At 40.8% G+C, this 18360-nt stretch overlaps 1 protein-coding gene across 1 annotated transcript in view; it reads left to right on the top strand.

Moving 5' to 3' along the window:
- slc4a11 (solute carrier family 4 member 11) overlaps window positions 1-18360 on the top strand; it is a 103927-nt gene that overhangs the window by 3647 nt on the left and 81920 nt on the right. The window lies entirely within an intron of this gene.

The raw sequence follows: 18360 nt of genomic DNA, 5'->3' as shown, positions 1-18360 counted from the left end.
TGTGTATCTACAAATATAGAGTTCATTCCCATACTTGGATTTACCCGCATGCTGAAGTCCAGCCTCCTACGTCTGGCACGCTTCTACTTCACAAGCTACTTTATTCAAATACCAGATAGGTGGTCCTGGTTCAAAAATACAGTTATAAAGTTAATGAGGTTAAATCATTGATATGATATGAAGGAAAGTGTAACTGGGAGAAAGCAGCTCCTGAAACTGACATGCCGAGAGAAGCTCCCTCTCAGATAGTAAAACACTCAGTGGTGTTTCACGGTGGAGGTTCTTTCACCTCATATGATCTGTCGCCTGCTTCATTTGCCATTTTACTCATAAATGCGACTGCACCGGCTATAAATATGAAGCTGCCACCTGAACGTTGCGCACGCTGATTCAGTGCAGGGTCAGTCACCTCTACAACCCAGGAATGATTCACATTCACACACACTAATTTTCACTCTCACATGCTGCACTGTTGGGGTAAAGAGAGCAAGACGGTAACACTAGCAGGCCGAGGTGGATAAAGGACGGTGGAGCGGAGTGAAGAATGATGCTGATCCATTAAAATATGCCGGACTGACTAAAGGGCTCAAGTAATCACTAGACTGAAGGCTGTAGACAAGTTTGACAGGCATTTTTTTACAGTGTACAGACCACACAGTTAATAGATATATCAAGAAATTAATCTGCTGACTAATTGATCATAGAAATAATTGTTATTTGCGGCCATATGATGATTATTTAGTTTTTTTTCCATTCATTCTAATGAGGACAGGTATGTTGGGGTAACCCAGCGACTCTCAGGCATCACTCGAGGTTGATGTACAAGCCGCTGAGTTAAAAAGAACCTTTTAAGTTTTACCAAGCTGGGATAATCAACTCTCACAAAATGTGCCCATTAGTCAGTAGCTAACCCACAGCCTCAGATATATTCAGAATTGAATCATTTGCTCTTATTGATTTAAAAAATGTGATAAATGTTCATCTTTTAGTGTTTTTCTCTGTGCCAGGATCTCCACTTACTTCCTCTGCCTCCTGTGTCTGCCTTGAATAACAGTGTCAGCGGTGTGTTCATGGACACATGGGAGTTTGGTTCACAGTGTTAATTGTTTGTTAAGTGTCATTCATTAACTGCTGTCTGGCGGGAGTGCAATACAATCAAGTAGCTACTGGTGAAGACATTAATCAATCAAGCTCAGACACAGCCACTCACTTAGCTTCCAGCTCCTTCACTTGCTTTAAGAAGCACTTTATTTGCTGAATTAAGTTAAATAGATACATCACTGACTGGGTTTAATTGGTATAGGCTTGATAAAAAAAAGACTGAACACATGAAGGTGCACACAATACAAGGACGACAGGATCTCATGTAAAATGCAACAAGTCTGTGCAGCAAAGAGGTGATCCATCTTTTTTTTTAAGTAATTGATTTCTAAAATCTTTAAAATGTCAAGCCACATGCAGCAGACACAGAATGGAGGTCCAGTGTTCACTCTTCATTTTAACTCCATTTTGGTCTCCACCAATTAATAACGTTGATAACGCAATGAAAGTTCGGTAAAATGATCACAGTGGGACTATTTTGGGGAGTCATACAAATCTTCTATACCATTTTTTTCCAGCCTTTCTAGTGTTTAGAATCGGAGCTGCTGGCTGTGTAATGCAGTGTAAGTGGGTGACTTGTTGTCAGCTCACACGTTGGAGTTGTTGCACACTACAAACTTTCAAACAGGCACAGCAGGATCCCACACGGGGAAAACATGCAGCTGACAGCAGACATTGAAATAAACTGAGGAATATATGTATATGTATATATATATTCTGGGGTAACTGGCATTTCTGCTCACCTTGGTGGTAAAAGTGAAGGTCAACCTCTTCATAAAATATAATTCAGTCTATTGTAAGTGGAGGAGTTACTTTTAAATGTATGCCAAATGATTGTCTTCCTATAAACAGGGCTTTAATGTATCATCTTGTATAATCTTCCACAAAGTCCATTTGTCCTTTAAGAAATGGAAGGAAGATGATTTAAGTAACGGAGGTGGCAGATTCTCCATCTTGACCTGCTGCTTCAGTAGAGTTGCTTACACTGGGCTCCCTCGTAGCTCCTCTGACAGAGCGTGTACCACTGAGCTCTTATTGCAGTGTCGTGGGTTCGAATCCGGCCCAGCGTCGCCCAGCACTTTGCCAGAAATGATGATCTTAAAAAAGAAAATGGCACACCGACCAAATCGCCCCGGTGCTTCGGACAGTGTGAACGGTTTTGCTTGTTGACTCGCCATTGGTTTGATTATTTGCTGGTGAGAAGATCTCTTGTTTTAACAGTATTTCGTCATGTAAAAGGACCTGCCTCATGGTGTAATCTAATCATTATGTAATTGGTCAATCAGTTTTGATAAACAACTCCTCTTCATTTGCTGCTTTTCACTATTTTGTATCATTGTAAACTGTTTATCTTTGTCTTTTTGGGCTGATGGTCAAGACAAAACAGCACATTTGAAGACTAAGACTCTGAGAAAAGGGATGGACGTTTGTTGGACTGTTGTTTGACACAAAATGACTAATTAAGAAATAAACTGGCAGAATAATAGTTGCAGCCCTAGATTGTGTAGCTCAGACATCGTAGCCCTTTGCTAAATGTTACTGCCTCAGGAGGATATTACAGAAACAAGAGTTGTTTTTTGACATATATTGAACTAAAAGACAATATCATCAGAGGTAAATCATCACACATACACCACGGTTTCCAAACTCTTCCTATGTCAAAAGTGTAAAAATAGTTAATAGATAAACATGATCATAACATTGGTTTATGATACTGGCACAATGGTGAATCATTTGAGCTCATATTCAAAGTGTGTTGGGGTGCGTGAGCCAGAGGATGCATTTAGTTTAAATTTGTCTGCATGTGCGTGTGTGTCGTTTCATGACAGACGCATTTGTTATTCTCCTTGGCGAGCGGCACTTGGCCAGCATCTGAAAACGGACAATGCAAGGCAGGAGCCAGTCAGGAGGAGAGGAAATCCCACCCAGTGTTTGTCCACTAACTGTGTCTTTGCTGTCTTCCTGCTCGGAGCACAATACAACAAGGTGCCCTTTGCAGTTCATTGCAACGTTTTAATGCGCTCTGTAGGTGTGCAGAATTCTAAAGCTTTGCTGCAGACTAACTTGTCAGAAGCAGTTTTCTCCGAGTGAAGGGAAAGGCCTCTTCAAATCAAGGCAGCTTAATCTATTTTGGTAATACTGACATGCTCACTTGCAAAAATATTAATAGCGCAAAATATGAGTGGCTTACAAAATGAAACACTTGTGAGACTGGATCCTGAATGATGAACATCAGGAAATTATGATTTTCTCCAAAAGAGATGGGTAGTGATTTCAAAATTAATTCTTCAGCCACACATCAGATAAAGTGAGCAGCACATGCATTATTACTGGATTTACTATAACTATTAATCTACAGTAATTTTGACATATTGTTAAGGATAGAATGAAAAATGACCCATTGCTTCTATCTACAGTGTCCATTATTATAGCATCTTGTTCAAAATGAATTGTTCAGTATTTGTTAAATATTTTGCTCCTCTTTGTGCAAATGTAAGTTTGATTTCAAACATGCGAACCTGGTTTCCAAGCAGATCACTGCCGTGAAATTGTACTGTACTATTTTGGTCGGGGCCTCTGGTAAAAGAGAGTGATTTACAACCAGCGCAGGGGAGGCAGGATGATCCATGTTGCTGATTTGACCGATTCTCTCACTCACTTGAAAGTTAAAAGTGTCTGTGTCAGCATTGCTTCCCCATAAGGGCTTTTGGAAATGTAAAGACAACAAACATTTCCTGTGGATTGGTGTGTGTGTGTGTCTGTGTGGAGGGTATCACACTGAAGAGGGAAAACATGTAGGGGAAACCGGGGGTCAGAGGGCATGGCCACTATCTTCTCTGCACATTTCTGTATCTGACCAATCAAAGATAAGATGAGATCACCCTGCTGTGTCTCTTAAAGCCACACACACAACTTACTCCCTACACTTTTGACTGTATATAAATATATTTGACTCAAATCTTCTATTTATCATTTGACACATTTTTTGTTTACAATTAACTAGTTACAATCTCTCAGTCCTTGGTACAAAGAGTACACTAGACATAATGGATTTTGTTAAACCCACTGTGGTGAACCTGCTTTGAGCCTCTATAGTTTCCAGCAGGGGGCAGTGTGTATGTGTCTGTCTCACTGGACATCAGTTTATCCTATTGAGGGTGCCAGTGATGATATTCAAGATCTTTAACTTAGAAATTAAAGGGCATGTGGATACTTTAGTCTTTATTTGCATTACCATTTGTTGTGCACATCCTCGTACTTCAATACCAAGTATATTATGTAGCCATGTGTAAATGTGTAAGTAGGTAACTTACAGAGTTAATGAGTGAGAATCATTGATCACATCTATAGGCTGTCGGTCCGTAGCCTGCAAGCAATTATCAGACTGAGCAATTACACAGAAACCTCACATTTGCATCAAAGAGACATTTATCCTATAATGTAATTTTTTATTTGTCATTTATTACCTTTTCCTCCGCTGCTGACTTACTTTCCCCTTGGGGATTAATAAAGTCCATCCTTATCACATTTTTATTTGGACCTCGCGTGGAATATTTATGGGGTCGTAGGAGGCAAGAGGTTTGAGAAGTGCGTTTGTGACCAGAGGGTTGCTGGTTCAAATCTGAGCGCCCGTGGGGAAGAGCTGGGCAGGCAAAGTGAATAAGAATCAGTCACATGCCCATGAGCAAACAGGACTGCTGCATGGGATAGCTTTTGCATTTGAATGAAGAAGAGCTGTGAGCAAAGAGGCGCTGAAAAAGCCCGTCTTCCTTCTGATGCAGACTGAACCTTCCCCACTGTGCTTGCTGCACTGCAATTCTCATTTTACATCTCAGGCAGTTTTGTGATGCAGGATTCCAGGTGGGATTTACTCTGTGGCACATGACTGTTATTGGACACATGTGAGGATTGATTCTGTCAAACTCTAGGCCACCCTGGCATCTATTAGTTTGATGCCAAACTGACAGTTAACCAAAACAAGCCACAGTCATTTGTGATGGGATTCCCCCACACTGCTGCTGGTTAACTCCCAGTAAAGCCAATTCTGATCCTGCTATGACCAAATAGTTTATAAAAACGAGCTGCTGGTCAGCATGTTGCCTGTTGTCTTGATGTTTGTTACAGTGATCACTGCTCTGCTGAAACAGTCAACTTCAGGACAATGGAAGGTCAGAGAGCACCAAGTATGGCACCAAACACTCAAACTATGAACACAAAACATGCTGCAGATTGTCTCCTACCCACAGTGTGACACGGAGAGCTTATCAGATTATGCAATTTTAAAATTCACAGAATGGTAGTTTCCTTAAAGGAGAACTCTGGTATTCTTAAATCTGGGCCGTATTCTTTTACATCTTTTGTAGGCACATAAAACAGCTGAGAACGGGTGGAGAAAGGGCTGCGATGGCTGCAACATAAACCTTCAGGACAATAGTACCCGATCGCAGCATGTCCACTTAAAGAGTTTGTTTTTGTCGCTAACAGGCTAAGACTGTTGTCTGGGAAGAATCCCTGCAGAGATAGACCTGTAAGATCCTTTTGGTTTAACGACAAACAGCCATGGTGTCGTACTATTGAAACCTACCGCACACCGTTGACAAAAACAGTCATTTTACTTTGCAGAACATGGGAGTGGCTGCTCTACTGTTGCCTCAATTGGTTGGTTTGTTTGTGTTATTGTGTGTTACACAATTATTATGCTGAATCCAAACTAATCCCTTGAAACGCCAAACTCACACGATGCAACACAGGCAAACTAACTGATGAAGACAGCGGGAGACGAGCGACTCCTGAAAAATTACCTTTTCTGTCATTGGAGTCTTTTGGGTTTGAGCTGAGCTACATAAAATCATAAAATCGCAAAATTCTGCCATTTAGTTTTCTTGTGAGTGCAGTCAAAGCAAACCTAGGCTGACAAAATGGTGCAGAAAATTAAAAATGTAAAATGTGTTGGTGCCGTAGACTTTGGAGCAGACCTCAGGTTCAGGAAGAGTGATGTTCTCTTCTTAGTATGCAGATTATATGTAAATCACACACTCCCTGCCCCCTCCCCTCAAACCTTCCCCTCATGACAAAGCGGTGACAAAAGTCGACACTGAAAGCCACAGCCATCCTTTCAGAAAAAAAGAAAGCTTCATCTTCAAAAAAGAAAACCTCGTTGTGAAAAAGATTGAAAAAAAGAGTCAGATGAAGAAAAAATCCGAAGACTGTGATTGACAAACACTGTGTGGTATCTAGACAGCCTTGGACATTCTTCTCTGCTCACATATCAGCTAAGTGCTTTATCACTTCCATTTTCTTGCTAACAATGCAAGAATGTCACTAATGAATGTGTACATCTATTTATCCAGGCGCGTTATGACAGCACATAGACCGCACCACAATGCAACTAAAACTGATGGGACATGGGTATGTTTTGGTAACTGTGTTCAAAAAAGACAATCAGCTCTCAGGTTCAGACCGAACTCCTAGTGTGGAAGAGTCGGCATCCACCTCCCATACATGTATGTTGAATCGTGTGTGTCATTACATCCCTCACTGTGTGTGTGTGTGTGTGTGTGTGTGTGCGCTCACCTGTGTCGTCTCAGTTACATTTCCCTGGGCCGTTTTTGCCTGAGAGAACATAATCAAGTTGTTCTTCTCCAAATTAAATCTGTAGCTAGTTTGTGACCTGAAATATGCCCTCGTCCGCTTGGCAACACTTACAGCTCAGTACTGAACGCTACTACACACACACACGTACACACACGTACACACACGTACACACACGTACACACACGTACACACACGTACACATACCCGTACAGAGGGAATTGCACGAGGCTGTATTCTGATAGCTCCTGCAGTGATGTGTGGGGGCAGCAGAGTAACAAGAACCAGCTGCTCCCCTCATCCTCCTTCTCTTCCTCTTCTTCATTCTCCTCCTCTTCATCATCTTCCTCCTCCTTCATCTCTCTTTTCTCCTCTATTTTCCGGAGCGTTATTATGATTATCTGCGTGCCTCTCTCTCTCTTCCTGTGCCAGAGTACAGCATGAACAACAACAACAACAACAACAACAAAGACGACGCTGAAAGGAAAAAAAGAGGCAGACTTTCCCTAACGCACGCACACACACACACACACACTCACACACAAACTGACAGGCTTATAGACACACACACACACAGACAAGATAGACGCCTACACATGCAGACACTGAGGTGTAGTTAAAACACACGTACACACACATGCCCACACACGTATTCGGCTGCTAATGAAGGTTGTTCCCAGTCAAAAGGAGGGAGCAGGATTCCCTCACTGATTGATGACTCATTGAGGCAATAGCTGTCGCTGTTTGTGCATCATTACTTGCTATGCTGTATTACCATTAATCCTACACTACTGCAGACGCAGCTACCTCAGGAGCCCCACGGCTTTTCAAAAAAGGGTCGGCAGGCTTTAAAATCACTAAGTGAAAAGTCTTAATGCTGGTGCAGAGGCACGCTGGCACCCGAATGAGTTGTACACCACATCCTGACATCTGGCACAAGGACAAAAGGACACCACATACACTGCAGCAGCACAGTCCTGTACAATACCAGACTACAAATCAGTAAAATCACATAATTTCTGCAGACCTATAGTTCACATGGCTGCACCACACTGCATATTAGAATAGCTTGTATCATATTTGCAAAAAAATATGCAATAAAAAATGACAACTTATAGTTTTTTTTTCCTATTTTTCAGTTTTTGTGGACCAAAATATCAGAGCCTGGAAGGACGAGGGTGGAATTAACAAGTGACTGATGTGCCCAAATTAACAGAAGAGTAAACAACTTATTTGACAAAAATGGGACACAAGTGTTGGACTAGTGAGGCAGCAGCTATCTTAAATCACTGTTACGATTATACTGTTATAATGACTGGGACACCATTCTGGGCTCATTTCAAAATATACTACACGTTAATAATAATGACACGTATCAGGATACATTTGTTCCTGTGACGACTGAACTATTCCCAAAAGACAGTTAATTTAAAAAAAGAAGTTACTCAGATTTGTGGGGCAGTAAAGAGGAAAAACTGTGCAGGGTTATAGATTTAAAATGTACACCGTGAATGTCGGTAGTGATTGTATTTCCAAATGTTTTCTTCTGTAGACTAGACGGTGCTGATTATGTGCCACAGCAGGCTGAGGCAGTTGATACAGTCACAGGGTTAGCAGGTGGTGACATTAGTCTTGCCCTGGATGAAGCTAAGAAGCAGCCTTTACATATGTCCAGTGAGTGAGTCCAGTGACATTAGCTGTAAGGTCTTGTGGTCGTGTGCTGACTCATTGCCTTCCCCTGTCCAAAGGCTGCTGCAGTGCTCACTGTCCACAGGGGCAACCCCCGCCTGGTACAGTAAGGATTCATGGATTCAAGGATACAAGGAACTTTATTTGTCGTACCAACACGTGTTTGCACATGGGGTGGCGCTCAAATTACGCTCTCAGGTCCCGGGTTAAGCCACATAAATATATAGAATACAATAGAGGTGAATGACATGCAGCAAGTCGTCCTAACCGCAGCACCACTGGAGAGCTTTTGAGAAGATGGTGTTAAAACATGTCCTCACTGAGATGTCACCAATTTCTGAGTCCCTATCAGTTTGCACACCAGCCAGAGAGAGAGAGGGGGGGGCACAGTGCTGATAATGACCATGAGTATACTGTACATGAACACCTTGAACCACCTCACAGCCTGGTGAAGACTGTGTTCGTCGATCTTAACGGTGTGCTTAACACCATCCGATCCGACGTGCTGGAAGGCAAAGTGATGGATTGTGGGTGTTAATCCAAGGCTCATTCTATGGATCGATGATTTAGACCAGGAGGTTAGATGCAGCACAGCTATTTCCTCACCCAACTCATCCATGAGGCGGCTTCAAGAGTAGGTAGGGAACTTCATCAAGTGATATTGTGACTAAAACAAAGGATTTTAGACGTGGTGGAGGACAAATCCTGCCCACCAAGGTCAACAATGAACCCATCGAAAGAGTTAATACTTGATTGATGACCTGCTGAAGTTCAGTGAGTGTGCGACTGCGAACAGGAAATAATGTTCTTATAGTAATTGTAGTTTTGATGTCAGCTGCTTTACAAGGCTCTCCTACAGAGCATCAGGTCCTTTGGCCTGATTTGTGTGTTTGGTAACAACCAAGACCAAGACAGGTTACACTGCATGATCGAGACGGCGAGGGAGGGGGGAGACCTCATCAATGAGCACATCATCAATGACCCCTCTCACCCTCTACATAACAGGTTCCAGCTAAGCTATGGGAGTGAAAATAAGAACAGCCAGCTTTAGCAAATCTTTTGTTCCTCCAGTAACTAGACTGTTAAATGGGAGGGACGGTACAAAAATACAGGATTTAGTGCTATTTAATCAGGCCATGTCCAATAATAATAATCCTCGTGTCATATTTGTGCAGTGCAATGTGTTTTATTGATTATAATGTTGACGAAGAGCTTGTTTCTCAGGGATAATGTAGCTTACTGTATACTGAAGTATGTGTTTGCTATTAGTGCGAATGTGAGCATATGCTAGAACGAGGGTGTTGGGAAGTGGGGTGTGTGTGTGTGTGTGTGTGTGTGTGTGTGTGTGTGTGTTAGGAGGATGAAAGGGAGGACTGCATATGGTATATTTGTGTTTATATCTGCTTTTACAGCTGCTTTGTGTACATCTGCACCTTGACCATCCAAATTTCCCCATCTGGGGATAATAAAATTTACATAAACAAAGCAATGACCAGAGCAGCCATGCCAACCTATAACTTCAGATCTTACTGTTACTAAGTGGAAATCAGGAATTATTAATTAATTTTATTATTAATTTGTGCTCACAAGTTAAAACAACAACATAAACAAACTCTTGGCCCTGCTTCTTTTCCTTGGGAATCATCACCAATTAATCTAGTAGTAGTAGTAATAGTAGTAGTAGTAGTACTTTTTCTTGCCTTACCTTTATAGTACATTGAAAATCTTTGGGTTTTTGACTGTTCACATTGCAGAACATCAGATTATGTCACCTTGTCACTGTTGTGATGGGTATTTTTTTTACAGTTGTCTTCCAAAGGAATCAGCAGATTCACTCATAATTAAAATAGTACGTTTAAGCTGTGCTCAACATATACAGTGTTTCTGTCTATTTCAGTTATATACAAATATAGATAAAAGAGAGATGAAAGTAAGTCAGTCTTCTGTGCCCTTCACACCGTCCACTTCGCGTGAAATGCTTCTCTATAAAACACACGCCAAGCTGACGTAGAGCTTTGTTTGCACTGTGTGAAGCCAGGAGACTGTCAGTGCTCAGCTCCGGCTCTGCTGTTTAGAAAAGGTGTACACCACAGGTGCGTGGTTTATCTGAATAATTGTTCATCTTTGACTGAGGTCAGAGATGATCCAGATGCATTTTTATACTATTATTATTGTTATTATTCTATTTTATGGTTCTTAATATAATAAAGTAAGATCCTGGAAAGAGAAAGTCACACTATTTGTACCTTTTCAGCACGTGTCCAAAGCTTAGTTTTACATTTTTGTGATTCATTCTGTTTCCTTAATGTATTGCTATTGTTTGATTAATGATTGATTAGTGAGTCGGTTTGTTCTCTCCTCGTTTCTTTGAGACCTGCTGTAGTGATGAAGGACCACAGAAATGACTTAATGGAGTCTCCTGAATGCAGGTTAAACCTTTTTACGTGTGACCACCCCCACGGGCATTGTGAGTGCTGCACCCTATCACATATAAGCCCTTACTTTATTTTTTCGTGGCTTGCTCTCCTGCTTTTCTTTTTGAAACAGCGGGAGGACCGAGGGACAGACACATACAGTACACAGTGTAGACTGTTCTGGCAAGATTTAATCTCAGGCCAGCAGGGGGATGCATGTGGTTCTAGAGGCAGGGGTCCTAACTGCGAAACCCTCTCTCTGTGCAACTTACTGCTTTTTAGTGGTTAAGGCGGTTCACAGGTGGTGATTCATCACTCACTAACACACACACATACCAAGCTGGGAGCTTCCTGGAGGCCATTCCCACCTCCAGCCTCATAGCACCCACTGATGACGAGCGGCAGAGTAGCCGCAGGGTCATTCCAGACGCCTCCCTGTGCACTCAGTATCATCTGAAACTGAAATTGTATCTCTGGTTTTTACACGCAGAGATCTCCCACTTCGCATACATGTTGGAACTACCTTTTGATGCTAATTAGCTGCAGGGAGCGAGCAACTGTTTTTACTAGATGTGCGGCTCTGAGCAGAAACAAGAAGCAGACCTGGCTTCAAGCCGTCAGCTGGAGTCGAAGGCAGGAAGGGATTTTCTTCAGGGAGGGAGGCTGACAGCAGCCTCTGTTAGGCTGTATATGCACATATACAGTACAGTATGCATATGTCTGGGAACAAGAAAACAAAACTCATCAAGTGAAATGACAAATAAACACAAAACATCATATTTATATGATAGAAAATTGAAGAAAATTGTAAAAAAATAAAAAATCTCCAAAGTAATAAGTGCAGACTCCACCCTGTACTACATATTAACATATTAATGCAGCAATTTTAGCATTAACAACTTGACCAAAGCAGGACAACACTTAGTTTTGTTGAGTTGTGTATCACTCCCTTCCTTTTGAGGCTTGGCAGGCTGATGTTAGTTTAGGAATGTAGTGAACTATTGGGAAATTTATTATATAGACTCACACAGCTTTAGGCAACTACTTTAACACAAACAAGGCAGACATTAGTACAAATTGCAGCTGAATCCTATAACAACATTTCACTGTGGCATATCTGGACTCTATAAATTACATCAACTATTTACAAGAGCACCTGCCTGAATTTGATACCATTAAAACTATCACTGACAAAAGCACACCCATGGTAAGTTAGCTTTTAGGAATACTGGTGAATAGCACAGCACTGTGGGAGAACATTTATGACACATAAAAGTTATGAGAAATGGTCATCAATACTCTTCATCGTTACGGTAAGGAATCATTTTCCTCTTAAAATTAAAAGAGACACTGAGAGATGCCTCCTTCAAGGGGATGTTTGCATGTTAGTATTTGTAATTCTTATTTTTAGGATTAATCATTTGGTTTGCACAATGTTAGAAAATAGTGGAAAATGGAACCACAATCTGATTTTAAAGAAAAATAAACTATTAATCAAATATCAAAATTGCCAAAACTATTATCTCCACTAATTATTTCAGCTCAAATCTGGTCAACAGGTCAGACTGTGGTCGTGCTGGGCAGCCTCCAGGTGTGTGATGGTGTGCTTTTTTTAAAATGTTTTTTGTGCACTCAAAGAAGATTGGCATTGGATCAAGTATTGTAAGGTGCTGCATGTTGCAGTTACTCAAACGTGGTGAAAATGTGTCGTTATGTATGACAGGGAGCAGCTTACAGAGCACTTACTGTACTTTCCATTAACACTGAAAATGGTTTGTAAAAGTATTGAACACCGACAAACAAGTCTTAAGCATGTGCATCTGAATATGAACTGTGGTCAAATGAAAACAGGAGACAGAGATTCAAATTTTCAGGCCCTTTTTTTCCACAGTGACTATAAGGGTTCAGTGTCAGGGACAATTGGAAATAACATATGGCTGTGGCAGGTTATGTAAAACCTCTTGAGCCCTCCTCTTCTCCCTGTTGCAAGCTGACTACATTGACAACTGGCCCAAAACAGCCATATAACATTAATGCCTATAGAACTTCTATTTGTTTGTTTTCTACAACTTAAAAGGGAGTACAACGCCAACATTGGGTGTGGTTGACATTAACAGTTGAAAATGGGGTAATGAAAGGCTGTCCTTGTTCAAACATAGTGTACTAGAGTCTTGCTCCTGTCCACGATGGCAGCTATACAGTGACAAATATTGAAATATTTCCAACTCCATCTCTCTCTCTCTCTATTTCCCTTTCTCTTCCTCTCTCTCTCTTTCTCTAGAGAGCTATTAATAGCTAACCGCATATTGTAGTTGACTGATAACTAACAAGAAATGACAATACAGAACTGCTGCACATAAGTTAAAGGAGATATATTATGCAAAATGCACTTGATAATGTGTCCCTGGTGTGTCTATAGACCCTCAAGCTATGAGAAAATACCGTCCTCTCTTATTCTCCTGCTCCCTCTTTTAGTAAATGTTTTTGAAAATGCTCTTTTTCGATTTGGGCCTCTGTGTGATGTCACAAATATGTTTAACGTGTGACCTTCTCCACTTTGCTGTCCACCATTGATATGTGGCTATAACTAACTCTGGTAATAAGATGTTGTAGGTATGTAGACAGCTTGGGGGCGGTGCACAACAAGCAACAACCATAATAACAACAGTAACAATATTAAAATATAAATCAAAATAATAGACTAATAATGGACAATCATTAATAATACTAATAGTAGCAGGGCGATCCATAGCATGGAAGCCAAAGAACCACAGCCAGGCGTACCACGACCACAATTCACAGGAACCTCAGAGAGGAGAAAGCTCAATAAGCTCGAGGGAAGATTCCAAGTTAGTAACATACATTAAGGGACATGACGCATACAGATGGAGGGGGAGAGCAGAAGACAGGAGGTCAGTGCATCATGGGAAGCCCCCCCGGCAGTCTAAGCCTATAGCAGCATAACTAAGGGCTGAGCCAGCCTTTACTATAAGCTTTATCAAAAAGAAAAGTTTTAAGCCAACTCTTAAACATAGAGAGCCTGCCTTCCACCATACTAGTACTAGAAGCTAGTAATATGATAGTAATATGATCTCCTCTCCAAGGTCTCGTCAGTACACGTGCAACCGTATTCTGGACCAGCTGGAGAGTCTTTAGAGACTTGTTTGGGAAGCCTGATAATAAGGAATTGCAATAATGTGCAATATATAAGCCTGGAAGTGTCAAATGTATGGACTAGTTTTTCTGCATTATTCTGAGACAGGATTGGCCTGATTTTTTGCAATGTTACATAGGTGAAAAAAGGCAGGTATTAAAGGACATATCCTGATCAAAGATATCATCCAGATTTCTTTCGGTGGTGCTGGAGGCCAGAGTAATGCCGTCCAGAGTAGCTATATTGTCAGACAATGTCTCTCTAAGGTGTTTAGGGCCAAGAAGAACAACTTCAGTTTTGCTCCAGTTTAGCAGCAGAAAATTGCTGCTCATCCAGGACTTTATGTTCTTAAGGCAGACTTGGAGTTCAGTCAACTGATTGGTTTCATCTGGCTTTCTTGTTAAGTATAATTGGGTATCATCAGCATAGCAGTGAAAATGGAGTGTTTCCTGATGATATTACCCAGAGGAAGCGTATACACTGTGAAGAGTATCGGTCCAAGTACTGAACCTTGTGGAACTCCATGTCTAACTTTTGTGTGCATGGAGGATTCATTGTTAACATGTACCAACTGAAGTTGATCTGATAATGCAGTTCCTTTTATGCTTTTTCAGTGTTCCAGTCCCCGTAATAGGATATGATGCTCAGTGGTGTCAAATGCAGCACCCAGATCTAATAAGACAAGTGCAGAGAGAGACGTCGAGCTATTCACTGCCATAAGGAGGTAATTTGTAACTTGTGCCAGTGCTGTCTCGGTGATATGGTACAGTCTAAATCCTGACTGAAAATCCTTGAATAAACTATTGTTATGTAGAAAATTACACAGCTGATTGGCCACTGCTTTCTCACGGATTTTAAAGAGAAATTGAAGGTTGGATATAAGTGTATAATGCACCTTAATCAAGTGTAGGCTTTTTAAGAAGATGTTTAATTACAGCTGCTTTAAATGACTTGCAGTACATAGTTCGTTAATGATGAGAGATTGATCATATCTAGTATAGAAGAGTTAATTAAGGCTTCCTTAAGCAGCCTAGTTGCGATGGGGCCTAAGAGAGGAGGTTTGAATGAGGAAATCAGTATTTCAGTTTCAGTTATTTCAGGAAGATCAATTGAAAAAACTGTTTAAAGGCGTATCAGGTTTTACATTTCTCAGGTTTCTGTGTTTGAGGATGAATCGGAGCCTATTGAGGGCAACAACACACTCTAGTAGGACCACCAGATACAATTATGAACCTGAAAATGCCAGAATGAGTAAAGGTAGTAAAGTAAAGGTAGTTTGGAAGCATTTTGGAGCTTCATAGTGAGTTTCAGCCCTTTGTTTAGTCACTGTACTCTACCTGTTCAGTATCAAACAAACAGCAAACACATTTAGTGTCTAGCTGGTGAACGTTATGGAGCCTTTAGCAGCTTAAGAGCCAGATATTTCCCTCAGGCTTTAGTAAAGAACAAAACAGAGCTGGCAGAGAGTATATGGGACTTGCATTCGCCAGGTGGTTTGGTTTTGTTCAGAAGGTTTTTGTTCAGAAGAGTTTCAAATGAATGATAATGTTGCCTTGAAACTGCTGGATGTACAAATAAGTAACTGTTGGCTAGTGTTTCAGCAAATCTACTTAAAAAAGTGATGAAAGTCAATGTTGTGTTTACAGATTGTTTCCACTGCTTCCAAATAATAAAATCAGGTAATTGCAGATTTGACGACCAAATTCAAGGATCCCTATTAGCTTTTTATTTATGATTATGTATTGGTTATAATATCATATACCAATTTTAGTTTTGGCCTCCAGTAAGACATCCAGTATAGACCCCCTTTGAGGAAAATGGGAGCTGTGAAACATATGCTTTGTTAAATCAACAGGCAAACATTGGTACAAGTGAACAAACAGCAAGCATGCTCAAAGCAGGAGTGTGTTTATTAGAGAGCTGGTCGAACAGGCCTGACATGACTCTTGACCTCTGTCACTTTGTAAGACGCCTGTAGGCAGAACGTCCACACATCAAGACGGGTTCAAGACTGAAAATAAAAACACTTTAAGGGAAATCTAAAAGAAAAAGAGTGAAGATAGTTTTCTTACACAATAAACCAATGATTACAAGAGCCTTACATAACCTGGGTACATTTTTATATTCACTTTAAAGATTGTTTTTCATTCATGTTTATTTTTCTGCAAACAGTTTGTAGTTCACGTTTGCAGATTTTATTTCATTTCCACTCTGTTGAACTTAATTTTGACACCATACTCCAACCACCTCAGATGCACCCAGGAGGGATCATGTTAATAAGATTTGACTTTTCTGGCTCCAGTAAATCACAAAGATGGAATCAAGTGTCACTCAAAGCGCATAAAGGTGACAGTCACAACAGCCATGTGTTTTTTTTTCCTTCTTCAGGTTGTTATCTCAGTCACTCTTATACCACTACATGTTTTGTTATGTAGCCTTGCCGTTTGGTGATTAACTAGAGTAGACCCATCATGTCACCTGGGTTGTAGGTTTGTAGTGGGTGAAAACACTTAATTTTCCTGTGGGGAGAATGCGCCCTGGCTCACTGAGTGACGCATTTGCCCTTACAACACGTAACAGTTTTTATGCAAAGCAGACCCACTGGCCATACCACACACAGTGATGTTAGATATGCTGGCTTATGCAAATGACTGACCTTTCACAGAGCATTTACATCAGGGTGGGAAATTAACTTTTTGATCCAGTAGCCTCTGTGTCTGGTAGATTTATAAATCCATCCAAACTGCTCATCATTACATTACAGAAAGAAGCAACTCAAACTACATTTGACATCTTGAGACATTATCAGTGTACAGTAAGTGATTGGAAAGCGTGAAACAAAATTTTCTTTAGCAACGTTAGCAATCAGTCGTTTGATGTACGCTTTAACTTAAAGAGAAAGTGAAAAGATTATTCACGATAACTCTGGAGCACTGATGCAATGCATCGCAAAGGCGAGGCGGAGCGGGGCTTTGGTGTGGTTTTCTGTTTCTGGTTTTAAATTTAACGTAGGTTGATGTACTGAATTGATTAACTAGAGGGTTTTAACTTCAGGGGTATTGACGCTCATGAATTTGACTGATATATTTTATTGTGCAACGTAAAAACACCCTGTTTGCCTGTTGGAGTAGCCACGTCTGGAGAAAAAAAAGATTATGTAAACCATCCATCCATCCTTTGTCTATACCACTTATCCTTAAGGGTCATGGGGGCGGGGCTGAAGCCAATCCCAGCTGACTTTGGGTGAGAGGGCTGGTCGCCAGTCAGTGACAGGGCCAACACATGGAGACAGGCAACCACTCACACCAACGGGTAATTTAGAGTCGCCAGTTAACCTAACCTGCAGTATTCAGACTGTGGGAGGAAGCTGGAGTACCCAGAGAAAACCCACGCAAACACAGGGAGAACATGCCCAAGGTTTAAACCACAATTCGAATCCGTAACTTTCTTGCTTTGAGGCATACATAGTACAGAGTATACAAAGTTTTCCTGATGTTTCTGTGTAGTATCATTCAGTACGTTTGTGTTACCAGCCATACTTTGTGTAGAGGTTGACAAGAAAAAGTTTCTGTGCATTTAATCTAACAATTTGATCACAAACCATGTTGTACAAATGTTAATTCATTAGTTAGATTTGTGTATCAGGCTTGAGTCAGAATCACATGTTCTCAGTGGCAGCTTGTTTCTTTTCTTTTTTTTTTGGACAGAGTTGAGGTTACTTGGCGTCATGCAAGATTTTGGCTACTGAATGCAGAGGTGTCAACACAGTTGCAGGCCCTGTCACTTTAGCTAGGCATGATGGACGAGTCTGTGTTCTTTGCCATAATTTACACTTTCTGCTGTCAGTTAAGGACATGTACATTTGCTAAAATTAGCAGTAGTTCTGACTGTGGTTTACTCCTTTACATCAAAGTTACAAGTCAAGTTTGATGAGGGATGCAACTAACTAACTCAGATCTTTTGGGGCATTTTAGCCTATAGTTGACAGGATTAACACAGACAGGAAACATGGTGGAGAGAAAGAGTCTTATGACATCCAGCATAAGTTGACATTGCAACCATATGCTCTAACAGTACTCCAGAAAGCACAAACTCACTTAAATAACTTAAATTATCAATTTATTTTATTTATTTTAATTATTCAACAATTATCTTCTAGAATATGTATGACTTAAAGGTTCAGTATGTAGAATTTAGGATAATCTATTTGCAAAAATGGACAGTAGTATTCATAACTACGTAGTCAATAGTGTGTAATCGCCTGTAAAAACAATAATGATTGTGTTTTTGTTACCTTTAGACTGATCACTTTGTATCGTCATAGGGCGTCTTTACATGCCTGGAAAGGGAGTGGTGAGGTGAGGGGTATTCAGTTGGTTGTAATCTGCAATTTCACCGCTAGATGACACT

This window comes from Pempheris klunzingeri, chromosome 13 (genome assembly GCF_042242105.1).
Source record: "Pempheris klunzingeri isolate RE-2024b chromosome 13, fPemKlu1.hap1, whole genome shotgun sequence".
Classification (NCBI taxonomy): domain Eukaryota; kingdom Metazoa; phylum Chordata; class Actinopteri; order Acropomatiformes; family Pempheridae; genus Pempheris; species Pempheris klunzingeri.
The sequence above is the reverse complement of the archived record's forward strand: the minus strand, read 5'-3'. Positions and strand labels throughout refer to the sequence as shown.